General features: G+C 34.9%; 1 protein-coding gene across 4 annotated transcripts in view; it reads left to right on the forward strand.

The window, feature by feature from the left end:
- FAM110B (family with sequence similarity 110 member B) overlaps positions 1 to 15722 on the forward strand; it is a 222519-nt gene that overhangs the window by 78352 nt on the left and 128445 nt on the right. For 2 of the 4 annotated variants that reach the window (XM_007487091.3, XM_007487094.2), the window contains exon 2: positions 343 to 461. The exons of the other annotated variants lie outside the window; for them this stretch is intronic. The gene's annotated coding sequence lies outside the window, so the exon portion shown is untranslated. The remainder of the gene's footprint in view (positions 1 to 342; positions 462 to 15722) is intronic. 4 annotated transcript variants of the gene reach the window in all.

A 15722-nucleotide genomic window follows, 5' to 3' on the forward strand; every position in this document is an offset into this window, starting at 1 on the left:
AGTGATAGAAGTGATTTTTTTTTTAAAGGATACCTTTTGGGTCTGTTGAAGTTTTGGCCAAATGAAGGACTCTGTAAGTAGAACACTACATGTGGCTTTTGTACAGCCTCATGTTTCTAGATTTATCAGCATTAACACCTGTTAATGCAAATAAGGATAAACACAATCATATCTCATCTCAACAACTACAAAGGGCCATTTATACAGTTTTGTCTTGATCAAAAGTTCAGTATTCCAGAAGCCTAATTTTATTCTGAAATTTGATTTGGATTTATGAATCTTATAGTTTAAATTATAGTTTAGAGTCTGAAATAATCTTTATTTTGCACTTCTCAAATGTAGGCAACTCTCGATCTGAGCCTCTACCCTACAGAGAAAGAAAGAAGGAAGGAATTAAGCATTTATCAAGTATCTACTTGATACTTGCAGACATAAATCTCTCCTCACAACAATACTGGCAGGTAGGTGCTATTATTATCCATATTTTACAGTTCAACAAACTGGCACAAAGAGAGTTTAAGTATTTTACCCAGGGTTACACAGTTGGTAAATATCTGAGATTGTATTTGAACTCAGATCTCTCTGAGTCCTGGCTCAGGGCTCTAACCAATACGCAACCTAGCTGACCTATATTGGAAGGAGTTTACTCACCTGAGACTGTCACCTACTTATAAAATCACTGATTCATATCCCTATTCCAAATGTATTAAGGACTATTCACATAGTTTTTGAAAGATGGTTTAAGATCAATTAAGAGTAGTTTTTACATTTTAAATTCCATGATTTATCCATGGCCCTTAATTTGTTTAGAAGAATATAGAAAATAAAAGCATAAAATAAGACTGTCAGCAAATTCTCAAAGGCACCCTTCCCATTTTTAATTGTAGTGGAGGTTTCTATAAATTAAAATTATAACTAAAGCTATCACAAATATTAATGCATACTTGCAACTTAAGAGATTTCTATTTCATTTTTTATATTTTCATCCAGGGCAGAAATTCCAAAGTGAATGGCATAATTAGAATTATGTTTTTGTGTTTGTTTTGTTTTTTTACTAATTAGACTTATGTAATAGTGAATGCCTATGTAGTTTATTTTTTGTGTGTGTATGTCAAGTGATCCTTCTCTAGTGCAGAAAGGGAGGGAAGAATATTTGGGAACTTTAATGTAACAAAAATAAATAAATGGGGAAAAGCGTGAAAGCCTGTGGACAGAGAACCACAAGGAGGGGCAAAATTACTTGTCTATATAGTTTGCCTGAGTTTTGTTGCAAAAGATTTCTAGATTTTTGACCTTTTGACAGGTAATCAAAATTATTAGTCTAGAGCTGTGAGCCACATGCTTTGTGCATTTTAATGTGATATAATATTATTTTTAAAAATTTAATTAAAAATTTAAAAGATAAGCCAAAAAATAAAGTGGCATAAGAGAAGATAACATTATTATTATTGTAGTAAATATTAATATGTTATTCACTTATTCATTGTAAGTGAAAAACTATTTCCCCATGTTTTCTTTGACATTTAGCTGCAGGGTATCTTTAAATAATCAAGGATCTGTAGCTAAGTGAACATAGCATCTGTCTTTCAAGCCCTAGGCTTAGCCCTATACCTTGCAGGCTTAAGGTGGCCCAAAATGCTTAAAAATGAAGAAGCATAAAATTAGGGTGGAAATACAATGTCTTTATTTCCTGTCTTGGACTTGGAAAGAAGAGTAACAGAGGGGTTTTGTTAAATGCAGCAAAATCTAATTACAGTTTGATTTAAAGCCACATTTATACAATGGCTAAAGGGTGAGTTCACTTCCATGAAAACAAACCCAACTCCCTGCTATGACCTGGGAACCCTAGACAATCCACCAGAGAAGAGCAGGCTTCGCCCTCTGCTGGCTCTGAGAGTTTCTACACTTAAATTTCCACTGAAGAGGAAAACATCAAAATCCAGAAACTAGATTCTACTTGGTAGCACACATATAAGGTCATCTCCAGTGAGTTCATCAAATCAGCCAAGTGAGCCTGAGCAGAGAGCTGATAATGGACATCTCTGCTACTTCATGGGGAACTGCATAGGTCAGTTTGCATGATTCCTAATGATGTGGGCTCATTTCTGCACTTTTCTGTTTGTGTGTTTTGTCTTCTTACCCCTATGAATAAGACTTCTACCAGTCAAGGGACCTGGCACTACTGCTTCACCTTCCGTGCTTCTCTCCTAATTACATGATAACTAGGAGTTGCTGTGGATAGAGTGCTGGGCTAGGAGTCAAATTCTTGCCCTTTTATGAATAGATTATTGAGCAATTGATTTCCAAAAAGTCAGTTGAGATCTGGAAAAGCAAAAATAAGTAGGAAAATGACCCACACTGATGAAAATGCTTTTGAAATATGATTTATAAGAATTGTCCAAGGTAATGATTTTTTCAAGCACTTAGTTTGCTCAATTAGGAAAATGGGGGCATTTAATGTACTTTAAGGCAAGTTTGAATTCATTCCTAGCTAGCATTTATGTTTTGCAAATTCAAAATTTGCAAAGGACTTTACGTATATTATCTCATTTAATCCTCAGAACAACTATGTTAGGTACATGCTATTATTGCCTCCATTTTACACATAAGGAAATGAAAACCAGGCAGGATTTGACTTCCTGACTCCATAGTCCAGAACATTTGTTAACTGTAGCCCTTAAGTATCTCAGTTTCATGGGTTTGGTGAGTTAGATGGGTTATCCTTGCCCATCTGAAAGCAACATTTTTTTTTATTAAATAGCAAGTCATAATCAGCTATAAAATACTCAGGTATTTTTCACTTCCAAGTTTTAAGGAGGAGATAAAGTATTTTTTCTCCTCCTTTATGTATTGGAGAAAACACCCACCTGCGATTTATGGCCTGACTTATAAAACATGCAAGATACTTAATGTGTCCGTTTCACTTTCCTTCTCTGTAAAAGGAGGGCCTTGGACTAAATGATCACTAAGGTGAATTGTCTGTCCAAAACAAATGATTTTCATCAAACCTTCAGAAAAAAGTTAATTGTGTAATATGAGTGCTCATTCCTGGCTTTACCCACATAGTAGGTAAGGAAGTTTCCCCAGGACAAAAGGCAGAGCTCCATGGGGATGAGGAACATTTTAAATTATGATAAAATGGAGGCACTCTAGGGAGGCAGATTGCATCAGACAAACTTGTGTTTCCCTAACCCTTCTGACAGATGATCTCCCTGATCTCCAGATTTTCCTGGCTTGAAATCCTAGCTTCATTCCTGGCAATTCCCTAACCAGGTTCATCTTGTTGGATTTGACTTCCTGGTTTCTTTGGTTTCTTCTCATGTTTTAGATCTGACACTATTTCCCCACAAGGGATATTTTTATCTCTAGTCTGCTGATTACCTTAATCATTTGCATTTATAGAAAAGACTTGGATTGATAACAATCCTTGTGAAAAAGGCCTTGGGGTTTTAGCAGATTGCATATTCAGTCTATCAGCTGTGTGTCTTGGCAGCCAAAGATGTCTTAGGCTGCATTCAAAGAAGTCTGATGTCCAGAATAAGGGAAATGAGCTTTTCTAATGTTTTTAGCTTAATATTTTAAGGATACTGACAAATATAGGCATATTTATGGAGGATTATAATTCATATGATTATAAACTTAGAGCTGGAATGGACCTTAGGATCTATTTCATCCAACTCTCCTTACCTTACAATTAAGGATTTGAGGCAGCTGGTGGCCCAGTGGAGAGAGCACCATGCCTAGAGTCATGAAGACCTGAATTCAAATTAACTGTGACCTTGGGCAAGTCAGTTAGTTTCTGTTTCCTCCGGCTTGCTCAGATAAAAAAAAATTTGGATAATGTAGCACCTACTTTCCAGGGTTGTTTCCAAGGTCTAATGAGATTGTTTGTTTAAAAAAAAACCAAAAAGTGCTTTGCACAGTATCTGGGTACTATATACTTATATATAAAATGTATATAGTAGGCACTATATACATTTTTTTATTTCCTTCACTTTTCTGCTTAGGTAGGCTAAATGACTGGAGTTGGAGGTGTGTGTGGGGGGGTGGGGAGCAGGTGTCTTGGCATGAGGTACCAAACAAGAATAGTTTGAAAAGGAATTAGGAGATGTTTATCCTAGAAAAGAAAATTAAGAGAAATTATTGTCTTCCAGTATCTGAAGGGTTGTAATATGGAAAAGTTGTTGTTGTTGTTGTTGCATCATTCGTAACTCTTTATGACCTGTAGACCACAGCACACCAGACCCTTCTATCCCCGACCATCTCCCAAAATCTGTCCAAGCTTGTGTTTGTTGATTCCATGATGCTATCTATCCATCTCATCCTCTGCCCTCGCTTTCTCTTTAAGTCTCAAATATTTCCCAACATCAGAATCTTTTCCAGTGAGTCATGCCATCTCATTATGTGACCAAAGTATTTAATCTTTAATTTTTTTGTATTTGACCTTACAATGAGTAGTCTGAATTAATTTCTTTAAGTATTTGCTGATTTGATTTCCTTGTTGTTCAAGGGACTCTCAGTGAGGTCTTCTCCAATATGACCATTTGAAAATGTCAGTTCTTCAGTACTCAGCTTTCCTTATAGTCCAACTCTTATAGCCATATATTGCTAATGGAAAAACTAGAGCTTTGATCCTATGTGGACAAGGTGGTATCTCTGCTTGTTTAGCATGCTGTCCACATTTGCTATAGCTTTCCTTCCAAGGAGCAAATGTCTTTTACTTTGATGACTGTAGTTACTGCCTTCAGTGACCTTTGAGCTCAAGAATACAAAATCTGACACTGCTTCCATTTCTTCTCCCTCTAATTGTCAAGAAGTGATGGAACCAGTTGCCATGATCTTAGTTGGTTTTTTAAAATATATTAATTTCCAAGTCAGTTTTTTATACCTTCCTCTTTTACCCTCATCTAGAGGCTTAAGAGAGTGTAGGTTTATTCTGCTATTAGAACTAGGAAGAATGGGTCGAAATGATATTCAATTGAAATTCATTTCAAACTGTGGGAAGGGAATTCCTATCCCTGTTATGTCACTTTATTTGATGTCATCAACCAGGGACCTGAAGATCCTTTACCATTGAGATGTGCAGGTATAGAGAAACCCTGAGAAAGGAAGTTGAAACCAATGAGATGTGAAACTGATCCAGCCAAATTAAGGAACTATGATTGGTTCCTGAGATGTGATGTGGAAGAGTTGTTAGTAGCTGCAGAAAATTGCTTATACAGTGAGAATAAGGTACCCCCCCACTCTCTTTCTTCCCCTTCCTCTCTTTCTCTTCCCCCCTCCCCTCCCTCTTCACTGAAACGGGGAACCTGAAGGAACCTTGCCAGTGGCAAGCTTCAACAGTAAGCTAATTAACTCTTTATTCCTTTCCTACATTTCCCTCACTTTAATGTCACTACTTTGATGTAATAAAGCTACTAAATCTACTAGCACCCTCATAATTTAATTTTAATTATGCAAAAGTGGAATGGACTGCCTTGGGTAAAAGATAATGACTCTCCCATCTCTGTAGGTCTTATACAGGTATCTCTGAGATACTACAGAGGAAGCTGCCTTAGATACCAGTTGAAGTGGGTCACCTTTGAAATCACTTCCATGGAGGAAGATTCTGATTCCCTATGCTCTGAGCCCTATCCAGTTATCATAGCATTTGGTATTGAGGTAGACTATTGTCTTTTAGAATTTGTTCATATATAATATGCAGTATAAACTCATTCCTTGTTATTGTTGTCCTAGTGAATAATTGTGGGAGCAGAGTACATTTTTTAAAAATGCAGAACATTACTATCCCTTAAGTGGGTTAGAAATTAAAAATTATTTGCATATTATATATAGGTTATGAATTTGGTAAGTTTCATAGGATTAGGATATGAGGAGTATTAGGTATTTATGGAATTCACTTTGAAGAACTGTTTTATAGACAGATCACTTAATTTCTTGGTTTCCCTAGCACCTCTCTAACACTATAAATTGTAAAACAGTACTGGGAGGAGTTTCTTTACTGGGTATTTCCTATACTAAAAAAATGACATATTTAGTCTCCTTTTTAAGAGAGAGGAAGAAAGGAAGAAAGGAAAGAAAGAAGACTGTCACCCTAAAATACGTAATTGTTAAACATGATTTCCTACTTGTTCCCATTTGATTATGTGATCACTTTATTTAAAAAGCAGTTTAATTGGCATAAAAGAAAAGAAAATGCTCCTTTTATCTACCCTAAAATATAATCAAACATCACTTTAGATTTTCATTAAATTATCTATCCTGCTAATTTGTTAGTCTTTTTCTTTTACATAATTCCACCGTGTTATTTCACTTCTTTTATTGTAATAAATTTCAATAGAGCTAAGGAGTAGGGCCTATGTTTATACCTATCACATACTAAGGCCTCTAAATGTTTGTTGATTGATTAAAGGAACATCATTTCAGTTCAGCCTAACAAATATAAATACCTGTTAAATATTGTCAAAGAAGAAAAAAAAGGTTACTTTAATTCACTAAGCAATAGTTTTTTTTATCAATTTAACACAAGCATTTCTAGCTTAGAGAGAACTATATCCAAACTGATATAGTAACATCCCCATACCCTAGCAAATCACACTACTCCAGGACAATTTGAGATGATATTTGTAGGAATCCTAAAGAAAAAAACTATAGCTCAAAATTAATATTCCAGTACAGTCACTTAATCTTCAACTTAGATCCTTCCTTGACCACACCTCTCAATACTCAAGAAGGAATTAATACTTCCTGAACAAAAAGAAGCACTTTTGAAAAAAAGTAGCCAGGCCCTTTTTAGGTCACAGGCCAATCACTTCTGGAGACTGAGAGAGGCTGTGATCTTACCCAGGCAAGAAGTATTTTTGTCCTCAGTTTTGATTTCTACCCTTAATCTTATGTAATTATTTTCTAGCACTTAGTATAGCAAACTACATATGGTAGTTTATCATACTTAAATGGATCTGTAATCTCTATTAATTTAAAGAATTTTGTTCTAGTAACACAGATTAAAGCCCATCCATGACTAGACTAGTGAATCTAGTCCAAGTCCTCTAAAAATTTATCACAAGGGATCCACTTTGTGTGCTGGCAGCATTTCTGGATTTCTCGCTTCACCTTGCCAAATCTAGCCCCTCTATATATACCGTCATCTTTTCCAGAAACACCTAGATATCACTCACAGTGGATAGTGTTCAACCTGGAGTCAGGAAGACCTAGGGTTCAAATTTTGATTCAGACACCAACTGTATGACCATAGGCAAGTCACGCTCCCTCAGTTTCCTCAACAGTAAATGGGGATAATAATATCACCTACCTACCTCACAGGGTTGCTATAAGGATCAAGTGAGATAATGCAGATATTGTTACTACATCTTAGTGGTTAGGGACATGGTTCCCCCACAATCTGAAAGTCTGTGAAAAATTTATTCTCCCTTCATACCAGAGAAGTCTGATTTTTTTTCTTTTTCATTTATGGGGTTTTTCTAGTACTTTGTTTTAAAATTTGGGTTAAATATTTTGTCATAGGCTACATAGTGTCTAAACTTTTTCTATGGCATCTGCTAGCCTTTGTGGGTCATCTATAGTTTGCAAAAAAAAAATCCTCTTATTTCTTATGCTATCCCGCAATATATCAAAACTGCAATGGGGAAAGTTGTCATGAGAAAGAGATGCCTACATTTGTAAAAAAAAAAACTTAACCCACAGCATGGCATAAGGCAGCCTGATATAAATGCTTATTCCCATACCCTCTCCCCTCCATAGTTGCCTACAGCATATTCCCACTCTCTCTCACTTATTTTCTCTCTCCCTGTATACTAACTCCTTTTCTGCTTCCTACAAGCATATCCCCACCATTTAAAAAGAAAAAAAAAAACAAACCTAAACAGGTCTCATTTGATCCTGTTCTCTTCCTAGCTGTTGCCTTGTAATTTTCCTCCCCTTTGGGAATAAATCTGTACTGTCTCTTACTATCCTCATTCTCTTTTAAACTCCACTATCTATTTCTAGCCACATCATTCAATTGAAATTACCTTCTCCAAAGTTACCAATGATTTTTTATTTGCCAGCTCTAATAACCTTTTCTCAATACTCATTCTTCTTGTCTTTGGTGCATCATTTGATTCTCTTAATCAGCTTTTCCTTCTGGATACTTTCTCCTCTCTAGGGTTTTTCCTCCTACCTGTCATACTATTGTCAAGGGCAACAACATCTACCCAATCACTCAGGCTCACAACTGAGATGCCATCCTCAATATCCACAATAAGTATATTAAAGGTTTTTTAATTGACTACCAATTTTTGTCACTTATACCTATTTCCATATTATTCACTTTTGCAATAGAACAATCTTTTAAAACCAAAACCCCCAATCATATACCCATATAAACAAATGATAAGTCATCTTTTCTTGTTTATTCATGCATTTCATACTGATTAATTGTGGGTTTTTCTCAAGGTTCTTTCATAGTTGTTTTTTTTTTCCCTCTAGACTATTGCACATGATGATATCATTGGCAGTGGGTTCAGTTACCATCTATGTGCATCTATTAAATGCCACCCTAGTCTTCCATCCAGGCTACACAGTCCTGAATCACTAATAACCTTTTGTTTATACTATAGGCATTACAATCTTAACAAGTTCTCATTATATTTTCCCCCAAACCCTTTCCTTCAAAGGGGACCATCACCTGTCCCATAGACATAGGGTCTCACCTCAGTGTCATTTTTGGCTCTCCCGACATCTAATTCATTGCCAAATCTTATTGTTTCTACCCTCACAACATGTCAAGTATATTTCCTTTTCTTTGCTCTAGTTTTGGCCCTAACCACTTTTCATCTGAACTATTGCAGCAGCTTTCTAAGTAGTCTTTTTGACTCTGGATTTTCAGATTCAGTTCATCTTTTACTCAGTTTTCAAGGTGTTTTTTTTTTCTAAAGTGTAGGTCTGACTGTGTCACCCCCTTGCTCCCTGAATTTCAGTGACTCCTGTTAATCATAATTATATTGAATTGACTGAATCATAATTCAGTCAGACAATGGACGAAATTTATTAAGTTTTTACTAAGATCTAGAGAGACAAAGGCAAAGAATACTGATGCTGCCCTTGTGGAGCTCCCAGGCAGAGAATCAGGGAAGATTTTGGAGGAGGTGGTATTTGTGTTAAACTTTTAAAAATGGCTAAAATTTCAAATGACATAGGATGGTGAGCAGGCATTTTATGCTTAGAGAATGATGTGATCAAAGTATGGAGTTAGGAAAGTATGGAATATGTTAAGGGAATTGTGGATAGCCTTGTGATGTTGGAATATAGATTATATATAGGAATATTTTGAGCCCAAACTGGAAAGAAGTTGGTTTAGAACCTGACTATAAAAGGACATTATTGCTAGACCAGGAAGTTTAGACTGTATGTGGTAAGCAATGGTAGTCACTGAATGAATGAATATTTATTAAGTATTTACTAGTATCAAGTACTGGGATACCAATATAAAAGCAAAGGAACTTATGTTATAATGGAAAGTAGTGGAGGAAAGAAGACATAAAGCAGTAGTGGTCAGAGACTGATACCATGGTCCAGAAAATGGGACCAAATGGGAGTAGATCATATCCTTTTCAGAAGCCAATCTGTTATGATATTCCCCATAGCAAAAGTCATGTCACTAGGAAGTTTTCCATCATTAGAGAAGTAGTAGATAAGTAAAAATGGCTAAAAATGATTATATCAGAAGTTTTAAGATATAAAGGAAAACCCTGTCAATTTACCAACAATTTTGAATTTAGCATTTTCTTTTAATGAATTTATAGATTAATTGGTGTAGGGAGCTCTTAGTGAGCAATTGCTACCAATCCCATTGGCAACTTACCTCCTAACTACTTCTCTGAGACATCAAGAGGTGTCACCTGCCTTGGTAATCATCACACAGTCATCACAGACAGAACTGGAAGGATTCCTTTCTAGCTCTTCTACCAGCTTTCTCACCCACTGAGTCCCCCTGCCTCTCTAAACTACTTCCCCTCCAACAAAATACTGCATTTTCACCATCAGCATTTTGCATATAAATCAAAGTATGATTATCCTTAAAAATTTACTCTAGAAAATTCTAGAGTTTGTTAATTTTCGAAGATTATTTTTGCAGGTGTTCATTTTACTTAAGGCACTTTTACCGTGTAAGTAAGAGATAAATGATAACAAATACATTAAGGGGGGGGCTGTACAATTTTCTGATTTCATTTTAATCTTATCTATTTAGTTTTAAAGCTGGATGTGATTTGAAGGACATTAACTCACGTTAGTGAAACTTGCCTGAGTTTACCTTTTACTTTTTTTTTGAAAGTCAGATGAAAGGGTGATTGAAATTTCACTTATTAGAATACATTCTTTTTGAATGGATCCTCATGATCTTTGCCAAGTCAGAGCTTTCTTTTTGCTGTCTAATACCACTGCAGAAAAGGCTTCTTAATAAAGAGGGAGCTTTAAATTCCACTTATGGGGACAGCATGTGATGTAGGGTTTTTTCTCCTCATAAAGTTTGAGTCCAACCCACATAACTGTTTCGTGGGTTGAATTTTATAGAAGGATTTTCAATTAATGTCACTGGAATATTCTGTAATAGGAGTAAATGGCACTAAGTAGCTATTGCATTAGTGAAAAAAAGCACTCATTCCCCAACCCTTGATAGTCTAGAGGTGGGAGCATGAATTGTACACCTGACGTCTTGATTACATCCTTACATTTTAGATCTTTGAAGAAGCTTTTAAAAAGGTTTAATCCATTTCTCTTCAAAGAAAAGAGTAATTGCCAAAATTCTATTGCCCTGACCAAGAAAGTTCCCTATACCAGACTGTTTTTCTTGGATTTTAAAGTTTCTGAAGCTGAAGTAACTATATTGGGGTGGGAGGAGACTTATTTTTTCCCAGAGAGGCTTGCCTATTAGAGAGAAAGATAGTCTTAGAATAAGAAAAACCAGGATTTAAACCCTGCTTATGATTCTTAATAATTGTGATACTATGAAGGTACCACTTAACCAACTTTGAGTTCAAGATTTGTTTTCTGTAAAATGGGGATAATTGCCCAAAGTATCAATCTTATAGGATTATTATATGTTTTAATGAAATTATATATATGAAAATGCATTATAAACTTTAAAATTCCATAAACAATTTTTATTGTTTATCTGCAATAGATAAATTATCTTCTCCAAAAGAAACTAGGGCCTTTGGACTAAAGAACTAAGTAGGAAATTTATTCTCTAAATTGTTCCATCAGTTGGTCAAGATATATATATATATATATTTTTTTTTTTTATTCATACTTTTTAGGTGGTGACTTAAGGGCCTATAGAACCTAGAAATGAAAGTGAAGGAGCTGGTGAATGAATCATAGATATACTGATATAATAGATAGCATGGAAATAAGAATGTCTTTTTGAGCCTATACTGTATTGCTTAAAAAAAAGTCTTCCTTGAGTGCCATGACATTTTTCAAGGTTTTTTGCTTGGTCTTTTCTTTCTACCAACCCACATAGTTGTTGGATATACGTGATCTAAAACAAATGCCTCCATCTTTCAGAAAATATAGCCCATGGAAAAGCAAATGAACTGGTAAATGTAAAACCAGTAGACAATATAGTGCAATTTTTAAAAATAACATTATTTAATTGTACCTCTGTACAGTTCTTTTAAATTTATCAATTCTTACCTTCTTTTTAGTCTTTTCTTATATATTCTTTCTTCTCTAGACTTCTCTGTCATTCTTTGATGTCACGTGGTTTGAAAAATGCAGTGAACTGTGCCAAATTAATTCTCACTGAATAAAGTTACACTACCCACTAAGCCTTCTAACTTCAAAAGTCCATGTCTAAATATTCCGTTTGCAGCATGTTCTATTTCTTGGAAATAGATGCTTAATTGAACCTGCTGATCCCTTATTTGCTCTTTATGGCCCTTTAATAAGCTCTAGCTTTGTCCAGAAGATGAATTGGACAACCATTGAAAGTTTCAAGTTTCCAGTTTCCACTTGAAGATTTGGGTTTTGTTTTTGTTTTTGTTTTTTTCCAGCCACAATTCTAGTTTTATATAGGCAGCCAGGTAGCACAGTGGAGAAATTGATGACCCTGGGATCAGGAAGATTTACGTGGAACTCAGATAAATTAATAAGTGACCTTAACTATTGCCTACATCAGTTTCCTCATCTGTGAAATGGGCATAATAATAGCACCTACTTCCCCAATAGGTTATGAGGATCAGATGCAATAATATTTGTAAACGTTTTTTCCAGCTTTAAAGTACAATATAAATTCTGGCTATTACTTTTACATTATAGATATTAACTATGACGTGTATAATTTTTCTACTTTTAGTTTATATATAGCATTTAAAATTTGTTATTTGTTACATTAAAAGACATAGCTAACTCCCTCCTTCCCTTCTTTCCCCCTTAGAGGTGTCATTTGACAAAAAGATATATTTATACGTAAAACCATCTTACTGATTTCTATTTTTTAGATCTTTCACATAAATCATCAGCATTTTTACATATCTCCAACAATAGCTCATAAGAAGAGATAACCCATTTAAGCTAACCATTGATAGAATAAAATACTTAGGAATATATCTGCCAAAAACAAACCCAGAAACTATATGAATATAATTTTGAAACACTTCATGCAAATAAAGTCAGATTTAAATAACTAGGTATACATACTATACATATATGCATACGTGCATGTGTCTGTATATATATTTTGAGAAACCCACTACTTACCTTTAATTAAAACCGGACATTCTTCAGGTATAAATGAAATACTTTGATAAAGACAGCCAGTTATCACTTTCTCAAGTGGCAAAAATAAGACTTTTGACTTATTTTTGACATTAGGGTAGCCTTTGTATTTACTAAGGTTGTAGGACTATAAATTGATAACACTTCCATGATTCCAAACTAAGTAGCTAAGACTCCAAATTCATTTGTCCACACATGTAGTACAAAATTTTTCAAAACTCATGAGGAATATAAACATTTATTTCGAAAGGAATCTTTAAAATTGAAAATATGAGTGATGCTATCTGATACAAATCATCCTTTATATCATAATTTCATAAAAATATAAATCTAGCAAATTATCTTGGCCACATTTCCCCAATCTTGATCTAAATGCAATTTTAATCTAAATCTAAAAATTAAATTATGGGAACTTCAGATGATAATTTAGAGAACTTATAGGTTGATTGTAAGAAATGCATTTGTAATGTTCACAAATGGTGGTTAGGGAGTCTCTGCCTCAGTACTTCTTATGATGAACTCACTCCTTTAAAAAACCATCCATTCTATTTTTGGACCCCTCTGTTACACATTGAGCTAATATCTATCTCCTTGAAACTTCCACTTATTTTACTTTTGTTTTTCAATATCACAGAAAAAGTACAGAAAAAGTCCAATTCTCATTTATTTAACAGTCCTTCAAATATATGCAGACTTTTATCATCCCCCCAAATCTTTTTTAATGACTAAATATCTCCATTTCCTTCACCTGTCCCTCATATAGTATGTTTATAAGTCTCCTTAATACCTTTGTTAGTTTCATTGATCTCTGGATGGCCCATGACTCTCTTAAATATGATGATCAGAGTGGAATAGTCTTCCAAATGCATTGTAACTAGTGAAGTACACAAGGGAACTATATTATTTGCTGCATATAGATGCCATAATTCTTTTAATCAGAGTTGGCTTTGGGGGCTTGGTATGAGGGAAGTGGTAAAAGGTATGAGGCTAAGGAGGCTTACCTAGCATATGATCATCAGAGCATACAAGCATATTTTAACATACTTTAAATTTGATATGCTGCTAAAAGACTAGCCAAATTGGGGAGATAGATGCTTGGGAAACTATTGCCAAAGAGTATTAGTGTCATTTTGAAGAGTCTAGTGGCATCAAGGGTGGGGCAGGTTGGGGAAGATATCATGTAGGTGAAGCTATTGGGAACAGGAGGAAGAATCATGCTATCTCTCTTCTTTAAACTTGTGCACCCCAGGGAAAGAACCTAGTCACCCCTACACTAGTTATGACTTATATTAAGGTAGCTTAACATATAGTCACATCATACTGCTCTTTGTTTTTTTCCCATCCAAATACAGGATTTTCCATTTATATTTCTGAAATTTCATCATATTAGATTTGACACATTCTTCTAAGGTCCCTTTTGGATCCTGATTTCTCTCCTTTGGTGTGTTATTGTTCTTTTTTAATTATCTTCTATCAACTGCAAATTTGATAAGTATATCATTGATAGTTTTTTATCTAAGTGCTTGCTCAACATTTTAATGAGGACAAAGACCAGTGTTTGAAGGAAACCAGCTGCTTCTTTTGATATCATATAGATACAAAGATTGTAAACAAGTTTTTAGGGAGAGACAGAGCAGTAACTAAGCAATGGGAAAGAGTTCTGTTCATGCAGTCCCAGAATACAACACCCTTTTCCTTCTTGGTCTTGATCCCTTTCTCATTCTGTCAGATGAGGCATCTCATGCTCACTATTTATCTATCACTTTGGAGAAGTGCAGAGTATGTGAAGCACAACTTCATATCTAATTCAGAATGGGAAGAATTTTGTGTAGCATGGCTTCACCAGAGCATGAAAACAAATGTCCTTGGTGACTCCCAGGAGTTATATACCCAATCCAGATGATCAGTTTTCCAGGTGCAGTTCAAATATGTATAAACTAATAGATGCTTCTGAATTTGTGAAATTCACTTACACAGTTCTCTGAATAAACCCGACTTTGATTTATAGAAGAATATATTTCCCACTGTGGGAGAGAACTTTTAAAAACTTACATATTTGCAAAGAGTATTTATATTAAGTACCTATGAAAGGCTGTTGAGCTTAACAGTTTAAAACAAATGTCTTTTAAGTAAAATTGAGCTACTTTACAAGAATAGTAAATCAAAAAGATACTTTTCTAAAGACAGTAATGTGTATATTTTCGAGTTATATCCTAGAGAGGTTGAACTAAGCAAATGTTTTTAATGCATATTTTGCTTGGCAAGGTGCATTCATTAGGCTTTTAAATGTGAAGTGATATAAACCATATTCTGCATAAACTTTTGCATCAAAATCTCAAATTATTTGTACCAATTATTTGGTTTCTAAAATAATATGCTCCTCTTGTTACATGTTCTTTCTTTTCTATTTCAAAATTTATCTTAACTCTTATCCCTACTCCACCAGCTCTCCTCTGGAGAACTAGTATATAATTCATTGAGGAAGATGAGGAAGATAATGGGGAGGATATGTCCATCCTTTCTTGCCTTCTCTTTGACCTCTACCTATCTAGAACCCATCACTCACCTAACTTGGATGAAATGGGAATCACCAGTTCCATTCCTTCTGATATGAAGGAAGATCATTAGATCCTGACAGCTTACCCTACTTACTAAAGTCTTCCAGGACTAACCATTTAGTCATCCTCTGATTGCCTCTTGCCTATTACCTGACCTATTGATCTATGCTGAATAACACTATGCTTTGCCATCTGTTTCATTCTCTGAACCCTTAGGACTTCTATATCTTTCAATTTGCACTGTAGCTCAACTGTATTTGTTGTCTCCCCGATAAAGATATATTTGTTAAGAGGAGGGATTATCTGTTGTTTTTTTCTGCTTATTTTCCCAGTACTCAATTTAGTATTTGACACATAGTAAACTCATAAGAAATGTCTGTTTGT

The sequence above is a fragment of the Monodelphis domestica genome, chromosome 3 (assembly GCF_027887165.1).
Source record: "Monodelphis domestica isolate mMonDom1 chromosome 3, mMonDom1.pri, whole genome shotgun sequence".
Lineage (NCBI taxonomy): Eukaryota > Metazoa > Chordata > Mammalia > Didelphimorphia > Didelphidae > Monodelphis > Monodelphis domestica.